Raw genomic sequence first — 12382 nt, 5'->3', positions numbered from 1 at the left:
AACACAAACACTGCAGAAATTTAAAAATAGCCATTGTCATTAAGGGTAAGAAAACTGAAAATTGGTCCGGTCATTAAGGGGTTAATATTAGTTAAATAGTTATATTAGTTTAATTGTTAGTTTAAACGTAGTTTTTTTAATTGGACAGGTACGTTTTAATTTAATTTAAGATAGGGAAATTGCTTGCGGTTTAGGGGCTAATAGTTTAATTTAGTATATTTCATTGTGGGGGCTTGCAGTTTAGGGGATAATAGGTTTATTATAGTGACAGCGGTGTAGGGCTTAATAACTTTACTGTAGTGGGGGTGATGTGGGTGGGCAGACGGCAGATTAGGGGTTAATAATATTTAAATAGTGTTTGCGATGCGGGAGGGCGGCGGTTTAGGGGTTAATAACTTTATCAGAGTGGTGACGATGTCGGGGAGCAGAGGAATAGGGGTTAATATATTTTATTAGTGGCGGTGAATAGGTGGGTATACCACAGGCTAAATCAACTATTTCAAATGCCAATATAATATAAGGGTAAATTAAATAATTGTAAACAATTTAATACACTCCAGCAGGTAAAGTGGATAATTGGGATCAAATTAAATGGGAGAATGTAAACTGTCCCTTTAAGTAGATGAAAACATGAAAAAACATATTTATGCAATATTTATATTTAATAAAGGTTTTAACTATGAATTTACTGTAAATATTTCCAATGTTCTGTACCTAGGGGAATATGTTCTAAGTATTCATAAATAGATAATCCTATATATATCTGTATATATCTATAACTATATTTAATCATCTATATACAGTATAAATAGGTATAAATATATATTTGTGCAAAAAAAACATATATATAGAAATATGTAGTTTTGAATAAATAGAGCATATATTCTGTTATGTGAAGAACATTGGAATGTGAAATATTCATGTCTAGTTTTTTTGCTCCAATGAGTTCCATGGGGGTATAGGATATTGCGCGCGCAATATTTTAAGATCGTCTTTTAACCTGCACCGGATTAGCGCGCAAGCAAATCACTTTCAACTCATAATACAAACGCAACATGACGCGCAAAAAAAGCTTACTTCTAATGCAGTTAACGCTCAAACTTGAGCATTAAATAGCGCTCCACTTGTAATCTGACCCAAAGATGGAAGTAATGGAACATGTAGTCTGTCCCTCTACCCCACATAGCAGAAGGTTGCTATAAAATATCCATATAGTCATTCCCAGACTAATACAAAACAGGAAGCTATAGCATGAGGCAACTGTTCACCCCTCTTGCAGAAGAAGGTGCTGTGAGACAGGGGCATGTAACCAAAAATCAACTACCCCGTACAGACTAACACTGGCAGAACTGTGGTACATGGACACAGTCCTTCCACCTGTAAGGTAGGTGATACACGTGGTATTAGGTCTCTCCCTTTTTTACAGTGAAACACCCAGCATAAAATAAAAAATCACCCCCTCCCTCTTCAATCTTACAAAATGTATCTCTGACAGAGACATATGGCATGAGATCTTATTGTGACATATATAGATTATCATCAAGGATTCAGTAAATCCTATTTGTTATGGGCTTTTTTCTATAACTGTCCTTTCATACGTCAGAGTAGTGTTACATTCAGGTCCTCTGTGACAATCACAGGAGTTTAGAGGAATGTCACTCATCCTGATCAACTTCCCATGCCCTCATCACCGATGCTTCCCTGCATTGTTTAAACTATGTATGTTATGACTTCTCCGCGACAATGTCTCACAAACTACCGCTAGGACTATAAACAATAAGCATGAAGTAGGGATGTCTGAATGGAGGTAAATTGTTATGCTGTAATAAAACTGTAGCCATAAAATTGAGTTGAGTTGAGCATTTTGAGAGATTATCCTTTCTCATTATGATAAGAGTTTTCACAATATTACAGGCAGAATTTACGTTCTTAAAGCAGGAACCATAACTGCCGCCTATTGTCCTCAAATTACTCTCTTGAGTGACAGAGGGACTGCATACCTCAGCTGTACGATAGGGGCAGGAAGTTCCACCCCTCTATTGTAGAGTCTGTGCTATTGTCTAATATAGTTGAAATGTTTATTTATTTTAAAACATACTAAATATGCATTATCCTTAAATGAGGACAGTAAATTACAGCCTTATCATTATCTTACATTCCATAAAATCTCAATCTCCTTAGTAATAACTGCTTAAAGGGACAGAAAGGTCAAAATTGAAATGTGCATGAGTCCATTTTAAATAGATACATACTCCAAGTTATTAGAACAAGAATAGGTTCAATTATATATCTAAGAACAAAATAAATGAAATTCCCCTATATGAGAAGGGTTTAAGAATTTGTTTTGAACATAGAAATATCTATCATCTAGATTACAAGTTTTGCGTTCATGTTTTAACGCTGAAAAAATGGTGATTTCAGCGTTAGAACAGCACTGCAGCCATTACAAGTCTTGTCGGTATAGCTGTACCGCAAGAGTTTTAGCCTGTAACGCAACGTCAGTCCTGCACTCGTAAAAATTATTTTTTTTCATGGGACTTCCATAGCGCAGCCATTATGAGTTTTGCAGTGAGGCTAAAAAGCTTGCGTTACAGCCTATACCGACACGACCCGTTCCGCAATCTGAGAGCAGTAGTTATGAGTTTTCCGCAACAAAACTGTTACATAAAACTCATAACTAAACTGTCACAAAGTACACTAACACCCATAGACTACCTATTAACCCCTAAACCGAGGCCCTCCCGCATCGCAAACACTATTTTAAAGTTATTAACCCCTAATCTGCTGCTCCCAACATCGTCGCCACTAATAAAATGTATTAACCCCTATTCCTCTGCTCCCCGACATTGTCACTATAATAAAGTTATTAAACCCTAAACCACCACCCTCCCGCATAGCAAACACTTTTTAAATATTATTAACCCCTAATCTGCCGTCCGCCCACATCACCCCCACTATACTAAAGTTATTAAGCCCTGCACCGCGGCCACTATAATAAACCTATTAACCCCTAAACTGCAAGCCCCCACAGCGATATATACTAAATTAAACTATTAACCCCTAAACCGCAAGCCCCCCACATCGCAATAAACTATTTAAAACTAGTAACCCCTAAACCTAACGCTACCCTAACTTTATATTAAAGATACAATTTCCCTATCTTAAATTAAATTTAAACGTACCTGTCAAATTAAAAAAACTAAGTTTAAACTAACAATTAAACTAATATGATTATTAAACTAAAATTAAACTAACTACCAATTAAATGAAACTAAAATACACATTAACAAAAAATAATAAATAATAAATTACAAAAAATAACAAACACCAAATTACGAAAAATAACAAACAAAATTATCAAAAATAAAAAAGAATTACACCTAATCTAATAGCCCTATCAAAATAAAAAAAGCCCACCCAAAATAAAAAAAAAACTAGCCTACAATAAACTACCAATAGACCTTAAATGGCCTTTTGTAGGGCATTGTCCTAAGTTAAACAGCTCTTTTACCTGTAAAAAAAATACAAAGACCCCCCAACAGTAAAACCCACCACCCAACCAACCCCCCAAAATAAAAAAACCTAACTCTAACAAAAACCTAAGCTACCCATTGCCATGAAAAGAGCATTTGTATGGGCATTGCCCTTAAAAGGACATTTTGCTCTTTTACGAAAAGCCCAAACCCTAAACTAAAAAAAAAAAACACCCAAAAAGTTTTAAAATTAGCCAATAGGATGAGAGCTACTGAAATTCTATTGGCTGATTTGAATAGCCAATAGAATTTCAGTAGCTCTCATCCTATTGGCTGATTTGAACAGCAAATACGATTTCAGTAGCTCTCATCCTATTGGCTTATTTGAATTTGGAAAAACATTAAGGGAAAAACAATTTTACAGTATACTGTCCCTTTAACTGCAAAGGGCTCCCATGCACTTATGTATGTATATATATATATATATATATATATATATATATATATATTATATATATATGTGTGTATATATGTGTACATATGTATTTATGTGTTTATATGTGTATCTACTGTATGTCTGAATACATATATATACATATAAATACATATTACACATATTTTAGCATTGCAGAATCTGCTTGCGCTCTACAAAAAACCGATGATAATAATAATAATATTAGACATATTTATATATACATATATACAAAGATGAAGATCCACATTCTCTGGACTTTTAAAGTACAAAATTTATTATAAACTGTGACATTTCAGGGATCAAACTCTCCCCTTCATCAGACCAATGAAGGGTAGAGTTTGATCACCGAAACCTCATCGTTTATAATACAATTTTCCCTATAAATGTGGATCTTCATCTTTGTTTGTATCTTCAATGTTCTTGTCTCCGTGGCAAGCTGAGTAAGAGGTGAGAGTGCAAATCCTCAGTGACTTTGATATATATATATATATATATATATATATATATATATATATATATATACTCTGTACAGTATATATATATATATATATATATATATATATATATATATACAGTATAGACACATATACATTTTTAGACATGTATATGCATGTATCTCTATGTTAAGAGCCCTTTGCCTGCCTTTTTTTTCTAACACCTGAGATCTCATATCTTTGAGCCCTTATAACTTTTTTGTACAATATTTTTTTGGAATAATTTTTATTATTATTTATTTATTATTAAGTTATTATGAGTTTAACTGTACTTTGTAATGTATTTTTGATGTGTTTTGTAATACTCTTTTGTTTCATGAAAACAGTTAACCAGAGATATGAGGACACGGTAATCATCAGGGGCGAAACTACAGGGGGTGCAGAGGGTCGCAACTGCGACTGGGCCACTGAGGGTGGGGGCCCAGCTTAAAAAAAAAAAATCCCAATAAAAAACGCTGATTGTTATTACAGCATAGTGGGGCAGGGGGTAAACAGTGTCACTATACAGTACCACTATATACAGTACGGGGGGGCTGGACCATGCCACAGACTACTGTGGTCACTTTATATAGTACTGGGGCGGGTAGGGTCAGGCCAGCCATCTCACCAGCAGATTACAGACTGTGTCACTAACTTACTATATACAGTACTGGTGGGTTAAACAGTGTCACTATATACAGTAATAGGGGGTCAGACCATCTCACAGACTGTGGGCACAGGGTACCTCCTTTTGCAGACATGTAATCTGATTCACATTTTTTTTCTATGTTAAATGTAAAAAAAAAGAAAAAGAAAAAGATATGTATGAAATTCCCCTTTTTTTTGGGGGGGGGTGTGGCCCTTCTTAAATTCTTGCACCTGGGCCCTGTGATTTCTAGTTACGCCTCTGGTAATCATTCTAAAGGAAATCGCGATTGCACTCAAGCAATCATGTTTAAGTAACAACTTGTAATATGAGCGACGCATGCAAACAGCCGCTATAAACCCCTTATCCCTCGCATGTAACTGTTAATGCTCCACTCGTAGTCTGGCCCTTTATGGGATATCTTGACTACGGGGATCGACTACATGTGTTAGTGTCCTAACCTGCCTGTGCAACTGGCAAAACTCCCTTCACTACATATTGTTGAGAAATACCAGCCATATTAATTTAAAAAGAAATATTTATGTAAGCAGATGTCATATTCCCTGGAAACAACTAAATGTATAATAAATTGACAAATATCTTAAATAGATTCCCTCTAACTTAGCAACAGATCAATGACAACATATGATGTATTTAGTCATATTACTTTTTTGTGAATATATAAAGGTTGTCAAAAATGCAAGATACACAGTGGTATAAACTTTATACGGATTTAAAAAGGGCTCATGCATAACAAGAAAATTATTCTGTTCTCCCAGAAGCTCCATATTCCATCACTTTCTGTACTAGTTACCCCTGTGTAGTATCTCTCCAGGTGTAGGGACAATATACACCATAATTCCATAATGTCTGTATTATTCTGCAGGTGGGCAGACTCAAATTATTATTGTTTCTTATTTTCTCAGTCACTGTGTCACTAAGCAGGAGAGGGACTCCATGTCCCACAGTTCCTTTCTATAGTGTCACTGTCACTGGATCAGGTTAAACAATTCTTTTGTCATTGTACAGGGCTCTTTTACTAAATCATTCATCTCACATTACTTAGTGAATTTGTTCAAATGAATAAGCTAATGTGATTGAGGTGGCTATTAGTGTATCCTGCACATTGTGCCTTCGTGTAGCAGTGGGAACAAACTGTATAACCCTTACTACACTGTGGTCACTCATTTCCACAGCTCATGACATGCTGTAATAAAACATTCTTAGAACAAATATGTCACTGGAATGATTCAGAAATAGGCAGGAAATGACATGCGAAGGAAACTTTACATCTGATGCTTCACTTTCCTTTTCTTTAAACCTCTGAGTTTCATAACTGTGTGTTTATTTGTGATTAATACTATCTTAACTTATTTGCAAACAGAAAATAGCATATTGACAGCTTAAACATGAGGTTTTGTCTACAGCTATAAATTATTATTTTAATCCATCATAAATTCCATGAGAAAACAACATATACAAGTTTATGTTGTTATTAGCTTCTTTTGCTAAGCCATTCCAATCAATTACAAGAGCTGCTATCTGAAATAATAAAACTGCTTGTTTTAGATATATGTAACAGAGACAAATTATTAAACACACGAAAAATTATAAGAAACCAACAAAGTTAAATTAAACCAGAGGCTTTCCTGGATGTGGGTGGTTAAAAAGGGCCCATGAGCATTTTGTAGGTGGGGTCATGTCAGGAGGGTGCGAGTGGACTATGTCCTGGTTTGCCCGTGGGCATATATGGGTGGGCTGTGACTTGTGAGCGTTTCTGGGTGGGCCAAAGGTATTGCTCATTCAGTCCCTTAAAACAGGGAAGTGGATGCTGTAGGCGGGTTGTGGGCCAGGACTCCAAACCCTGATAATAGCTGCCTACACGGGCACCTGAAGAGGGGGAGCAAATGCCCCTCATTCAATTTTGCTCTTTATATTCAAATGTAAGCTCGACCAATGGTGCTGAGCCAATCTAGCTGTGCTTTTCAAAAAAAGATTCCTAAATAATTAAGCAAATTAGATAATAGAAGAAAATCGGAAAATTATTTAAAAATGTATTCTCTATCTGAATCATGAAAACAAAAATTTGGACTAAATTTTTTTCGCATAATGTCCTTTAAAAAAAAAAAATTATTCTATTGCACAGTATGGGTTTTTGGGCTTGTCAGATTGGTGCGCAAGCAGAAACAGTTTACTTTCAACTCATAATACGAGCGCAATCCGATGAATGTAGTTTTTTCACTTAACCAAATATATAAATATTTGTGATATGATATGGAAATAATTACAAAATGTCATATAATTTTGTGTAATTTTACAATTAACTTCACTTCGTTGCCTGAAACTATCAAGAATTGCATGTTTGTATATAACTCATATCTAGGTATCTGTTGCTCACTGACAGAAAAGGGACAGCTCCCTCATATAAAAGTTGATTTGTTTAGCACAAGAAAATCCATAAAAAAATACACCACCAATATATCTTGAAATTAATTTTGTTGGACTATACATTTTTAGCATAATGTCCTTTTAAAAACATTTTATTCTATTGCACACTAAGGACAACAACATAAAAAATGACCATTTGGACAGCTGATTACATTTTCAAAACACCAGACATCCCAACTCTCCCTGAAGTTCAGGGAGTCTCCCTGATTGTAATAGCAGCTCCCTGATGCCAGCAAATGGAGTGCAATCTCCCTGAAACTCCAAGTACCATGATCCAATGTGGCCCAAATCCGGAAAAGTGTTTCTTTAAGGAATGCCTTTAGTTGCTGGGACATTCTAGAACCCTCAAAGCATGCACCAATAACCAAAAAGCCCCCACTTCTAATAATTCTAATAAAATAAAACACAAATACTACCTTATTTACTGCACGTAATGAAACTTCGTATTCTAAAATATTTAAGCATTCAACAAGCGTACAATCACTGGAAAATAGGTTTATTGTATGTGGTTGTGCAATAAAGCTACTGGGAAGCTACTTTTAATGATAAGTCTCTATCTTATTTAGGGGTTCAAAGTGTCCAATATATAACTGGGAGGGAGGGAGGGAGGGGCGGCGCAGTAGCGGGTAAAGCCACCTCCCTGAAATGAGTTTTTGCAGGTTGGGATGTCTGAACCTACTTCCAGTTCTCTATTACTAAAAGCAGAAGCTTATTTTAAGCACTCTTTAAGGTTAGAGGATCTTAAAGTAATGCAGAAGTGTCCACTGGCATCAAACCAATCCAAAGCTTTTGATTAGATCAAACAAAACTATCTATAATCAGTTATGAAGGAATATAATATTCCATAGAAATGTAATAGTGTTTTTTTGAGGATGCTTCTTAAGCTTTCTGTTTCAACTATTCTTTTCAAAACCCTTTATTTGAGGCAATTAAACAGGACTATTTAAAGAGACATGAAACACATTTTTTTTTCATGATTCAGATAGAACATGTGATTTTTAACAACTTTCCAATTTACTTCTATTAATATATTTGCTTCATTCTCTTGATATCTTTTGTTGAAGGAGCAGCAATGCACTACTGAAAGCAAGCGGAACACATTAGATGAGTCAAACCCATATGTGCAGTCACTAATCAGCAGCTAGCTCCCAGTAGTGCATTGCTGCTCCTGCGCAAAGCTAGGTATACTGTTTAATAAAGGATACCAAGACAATAAAGCAAATTAGATAACGGAAGTAAACTGTGAAGTTGTTTAAAATTACACTTTCTTTGAATCAAAAAAGAGAAAGACAATCGGCTAGATTACGAGTTTTTGTCGGTAATGGTGTGCGGTGCTAACAAGCAGTTTATGATCACCGCTCACCTACAGACAATGCTGGTATTATGTTTTTTTTTAAACTCTGCGTTAGCCGCCGAAAAGTGAGCTGAGAGCAAAATTTAGCTCCACATCTCACCTCAATACCAGCGCTGCTTACGGTAGCGGTGAGCTGGCTAAACGTGCTCATGCACGATTTCCCCATAGGGATCAATGGGGCAGAGCCGGCTGAAAAAAAACCTAACACCTGCAAAAAAGCAGTGTTCAGCTCCTAACGCAGCCCCATTGATTCCTATGGGGAAATACTTTTATGTCTACACCTAACACCCTAACATGAACCCCGAGTCTAAACACCCCTAATCTTATACTTATTAACCCCTAATCTACCGCTCCGGACACCACCGCCACCTACATTATAATTATTAACCCCTAATCTACCACTCCGGACGCCGCCGCCACCTACATTATAGTTATGAACCCCTAATCTGCTGCCCCCAACATCGCCGCCACCTACATTATATTTATTAACCCCTAATCTTCCGCCCCCAATGTTGCCGCAACCTAACTACACTTATTAACCCCTAATCTGCCGCCGCCACTATAATAAAGTTTTTAACCCCTAAACCTAAGTCTAACCCTAACCCTAACACCCTCCTAACTTAAATCTAATTTAAATAAATCTAAATAAAATTACTATCATTAACTAAATTATTGCTATTTAAAACTAAATACTTACCTATAAAATAAACGCTAAGCTAACTACAATATAACTAATAGTTACATTGTAGCTATCTTAGGGTTTATTTTTATTTTACAGGCAAGTTTGTGTTTATTTTAACTAGGTAGAATAGTTACTAAATAGTTATTAACTATTTAATAGCTACCTAGCTAAAATAAATACAAATATACCTGTAAAATAAAACCTAACCTAAGTTACAATTACACCTAACACTATACTATAATTAAATTAATTCCCTACATTAACTACAATTAAATACAATTAAATAAAATAAGCTAAAGTACAAAATCCCCCCCACTAAATTACAGAAAATAATAAAATAATTACAAGTTTTTTAAGCTAATTACACCTAATCTAATCCCCCTAATAAAATAAAAAAGCCCCCCAAAATAAAAAAAGCCCTACCCTATACTAAATTACAAATAGCCCTTAAAAGGGCTTTTTGCGGGGCATTGCCCCAAAGTAATCAGCTCTTTTACATGTAAAAAAAGTACAATACCCCCCCAACATTAAAACCCACCACCCACACAACCAACCCTACTCTAAAACCCACCCAATCCCCCCTTAATAAAACCTAACACTAACCCATTGAAGATCACCCTACCTTGAGATGTCTTCACCCAACCGGGCTGAAGTCCTCTACGAAGTCTTCATCCAAGCCGGGAAGAAGAGGTCCTCCATACGGGCAGAAGTCTTCATCCAGGCGGCATCTTCTATCTTCATCCATCCGGCGCGGAGCGGCTCCATCTTCAAGACATCCGACACGGAGCATCCTCTTCAAACGACGTCCAACTGAAGAATGAAGGTTCCTTTAAATGATGTCATCCAAGATGGCGTCCCTTGAATTCCGATTGGCTGATAGAATTCTATCAGCCAATCGGAATTAAGGTAGAAAAAATTCTATTGGCTGATGCAATCAGCCAATAGGATTGAAGTTCAATCCTATTGACTGATCCAATCAGCCAATAGGATTGAGCTGGCATTATATTGGCTGATTAGATCAGCCAATAGAATGTGAGCTCAATCCTATTGGCTGATTGCATCAGCCAATTGGATTTTTTCTACCTTAATTCCGGATGGCTGATAGAATTCAATCAGCCAATCGGAATTGAAGGGACGCCATCTTGGATGACGTCATTTAAAGGAACCTTCATTCTTCAGTTGGACGTCGTTTGAAGAGGATGCTCCGCGTCGGATGTCTTGAAGATGGAGCCGCTCCGCGCCGGATGGGTGAAGATAGAAGATGCCGCCTGGATGAAGACTTCTGCCCGTCTGGAGGACCACTTCACCCGGCTTAGTAAAGGACTTCGGCCCGGTTGGGTGAAGACTTCTCAAGGGAGGGTGATCTTCAAGGGGTTAGTATTAGGTTTTATTTAGGGGGTATTGGGTGGGTTTTAGAGTAGGGTTGGGTGTGTGGATGGTGGGTTTTAATGTTGGGGGTGTATTGTACTTTTTTTACAGGTAAAAGAGCTGATTACTTTGGGGCAATGCCCCGCAAAAAGCCCTTTTAAGGGCTATTTGTATTTAGTATAGGGTAGGGCTTTTTTTTATTTTGGGGGGCTTTTTTATTTTATTAGGGGGATTAGATTAGCTGTAATTAGTTTAAAAAACTTGTTTATTTTATTTAATTGTATTTAATTGTAGTTAATGTAGGGAATTAATTTAATTATAGTGTAGTGTTAGGTGTAATTGTAACTTAGGTTAGGTTTTATTTTACAGGTAAATTTGTATTTATTTTAGCAAGGTAGCTATTAAATAGTTAATAACTATTTAGTAACTATTCTACCTAGTTAAAATAAATATAAAGTTACCTGTAAAATAAAAATAAACCCTAAGCTAGCTACAATGTAACTATTAGTTATATTGTAGTAAGCTTAGGGTTTATTTTATAGGTAAGTATTTAGTTTTAAATAGCAATAATTTAGTTAATGATAGTAATTTTATTTAGATTTATTTAAATTAGATTTAAGTTAGGGGGTGTTAGGGTTAGACTTAGATTTAGGGGTTAATACATTTAATATAGTGGCGGCGACGTTGGGGGAGGTAGATTAGGGGTTAATGAATGTAGGTAGGTGTCGGCGATGTTAGGGACGACAGATTAGGGGTTAATAAAATTTAACTAGTGTTTGCGAGAAGGTTTGATGGTTAATATATTTATTAAAGTGGCGGCGATGTCTGGTTCGGCAGATTAGGGGTTAAAAATGTTATTTAACTGTTTGCGATGTGGGGGGACCTCGGTTTAGGGGTTAATAGGTAGTTTATGGGTGTTAGTGTACTTTTTAGCACTTTAGTTTAGAGTTTTATGCTACAGCGTTAGCCTATAAAACTCTTAACTACTGACTTTCAAATGCGATACCAGTCTCGACAGGAGAGGCTGTACCGCTCACTTTTAGGAAGACTCGTAATACCGGCGTTAGGAAAATCCCATTGAAAATATAGGATACGCAATTGACGTAAGTGGATTCGCAGTATGTTCGAGTTGCGCCAAAAAAGTGAGCGGTACACCTGTACCTGCAAGACTCGTAATACCAGTGGGCGTTAAAAAGCAGCGTTGGGACCTCTCAACGCTGCTTTTTAACCCTAACGCAAGACTCGTAATCAAGGCGTTTAGGTTTCATGTGCCTTTAATTAAGACAGTAGTTAAAAGCATGTAGTGTTCCTTGGCACTCCACACTCCTGACTGCAGTTATCCAACCAGATCACATCAGTGTTGTCTTGATATTCAGTTGGCTGTCAATCAATCCATCATAAAATACTGTATAGCAACGTTTCAAAAGATTTTTGTACTTTTTTTTTTTCATTTATTCAACTCT

This window comes from Bombina bombina, chromosome 1, assembly GCF_027579735.1.
Source record: "Bombina bombina isolate aBomBom1 chromosome 1, aBomBom1.pri, whole genome shotgun sequence".
In the NCBI taxonomy this organism is placed as follows: Eukaryota; Metazoa; Chordata; class Amphibia; order Anura; family Bombinatoridae; genus Bombina; species Bombina bombina.
Note: the sequence above shows the minus strand (reverse complement) of the source record.